The sequence below is a fragment of the Electrona antarctica genome (genome assembly GCF_951216825.1).
Source record: "Electrona antarctica genome assembly, chromosome: 2".
NCBI classification, from domain to species: Eukaryota; Metazoa; Chordata; class Actinopteri; order Myctophiformes; family Myctophidae; genus Electrona; species Electrona antarctica.
In genome coordinates, this window is record NC_136807.1 from 63052356 (window position 1) to 63054867 (window position 2512).

Consider the following 2512-nt stretch of genomic DNA (forward strand, 5'->3'; position numbering starts at 1 on the left):
TATGAAGCATCGACTGAAGGTGGAAATGTACAAATATACCCAAAGAGTAACAAAATAAGCGTTAGAAACGAGCCAAACAACCCAGAGACTACATTTCCGGGTAGGCTGCTTCTGCCCGCAGCCCGTCGCACAACAGAAACTGAACGTTAATTACGTTTATTTTTATTTTATTGATATATAATATATAATGTATCGTGGTTAGTATGAGTCGAGTCACCACCAGCTGAGCTTACGTCAACGAGGAATCTCAGGAACGCAATATGTTGACAGCTGGGCGTGACGTATATGCTCAGCGACATTGCATTCATATGTAGTTTCAAGGCTTTTGCGGTCACATTAATTCCATTTTCTCTAGAAACTGGCTGTATCAAATATGAATGGACATCATTAACGACGCACAGCCACTCCCCTGACAAACGCCGAGGTGGTCGGTTTATTTTTCAAACAGTTCTTATATGAAGCGACCTAAAATCGCCGTTTGGGGATCTCAATGCAAATAAACAAATACATGAACCTGGAGATTGACGACCTCTACTGAAAGTGACGTCAGACTTCGGAGCTCTATTGGTTTTAATAGCACATCAGTGAGCTGGATGCAATCCTACCTGGAGGGGAGAGAACAGATGGTGGAGGTGAATGGAACACTGTCCCCCCCCCCCATCCCAGTGAGCTGTGGCGTTCCACAAGGAAGCACACTAGGGCCTTTACTGTTCCTAATATATGTATACGACATATCATCAGCACCTTGTGACTGCACCTTGTTCCTGTTCGCAGATGACTCGGCACTGCTAGTCTCAGACAGGAACAAACTGCAGGTTGAAAAGGCCCTCAGCTCTGAACTCGGTAGAATCTGCACCTGGCTCGCTGATAACAAACTATCTTTACACCTGGGAAAAACTGAATCCATTCTCTTTGGATCAAATAGTAATCTCAGCAAGGCAGATGGCTTCTTGGTTAGAGTGGGTGACAATATTATCACACGAAAAGATGACCTACCGTAAATTCTCATTTATAATCCGGGGCTTTTATTTGTCTCAACCGATTCTGATACCAGGCTTTTATTGGAAGGAGGCAGCTATAAGAAGGAGGCCTATATTTCTACGTTTCAAACTGATCATAATGAATAAATCACATTTTGGGTCTGTTAGACAGTTAGAACCCTGTAAAATGTACTGGACTCATTTATTGAAACCAAGTCCTCATAAAAATACCATAATACAATCAACACATCAATTTAACTTGAACAACCAATGTCAATTTTAGTAGCTCAAGCTTTCAACCAACGTTTCTCCTCAGTCTGTACTCCTACATCTGATCCCTATGTTCTCACCAATACACCACCTTGCCACAGCACATTCTCTTTCAGGATAATTACTCTTGTTGAAGTCCTGAACGCAATTAAAGGGCCACTTCACCTCTGGAAGAAAATCCAGTCACTCAATGTTAATGGTATTTGTAATAGATAACAGTAGTACAATTTGAAATTTGCACCCTTTGACCAGAAAAATAATGAAGTCTGTGTATTTGACTAGGGGTTGACTGGATTGCTGAATTCCTACAATGCCCATAATGCTTTGCTGCGCTGTTCCTCAGGGGGAGGCTGCGTAGGTGGGCCGTAGGTGTGACTTTATGATCTTTATCCTCCCATTTTCTACAAACAACAAATACACATGGAAGTGACCCAGTGTTGCCATGTCTGCTTATTATAAGCAACTTTGGGCTTATTGTTGTTGCTTGTAAATATTGGTGGTTCACAGTCACTGGTTGATGTTTCTTTTTTTTGGCTTGTTTCTAAAATGTAGTTGATATTTGGGCTTTCATCCAAATGTTTTTCACACCAGTGGTTCTCCATGAACATGCCAAGGACCCCCAAATTAATTTGTATTTTTACACGTGCCATGGAGCCCTGTATTAGATATGTGTTGTTAAAATATTTCAAAGATATTCCACATTTGCACTTTATCCACTCAAGATTTATTTTGAAAATAGCCGGCTTATGTGCCTAATAGGCACATAATATAAATAACCAAAAATATATGTGCATATTGTTTTGAGGCTTGTTTGCACTTTGCATGGACATGGTTGCTTATTTCTCTCACAAAGTCAAAGAACTGGCAACCTTCACTGCGGGTGCATTTTTGCGAGAATAATAACAAACCCCACGTTGACTGTATCCACTTTTTGCTAGCCTTTTTCGAGTGGAGGGACAAAAACACGACATGAAGCCATGTGTTCCTTCTTGTATAACGTTAAGTCTGCTTCTCCTTTTTCTTGAACCAGTAAACGGTTGGACATTAGATTTGTTTTGGAAGAATGTATTCACTCTTCAGGAATTAGACAGAGCCGCTGCAGCGCATCATGCCGTCTTTACGGTTGAAAATTGTCATGTAGCTTTTTATAGCAAAGCAAACTAAATAATAAAGTCTGTGATTGACACTGAAGGGAGATATAATGCATTTTATAATAAAACAAAACGTACGTTTCATATTCATGTGCGAATTTCAGAGAACAT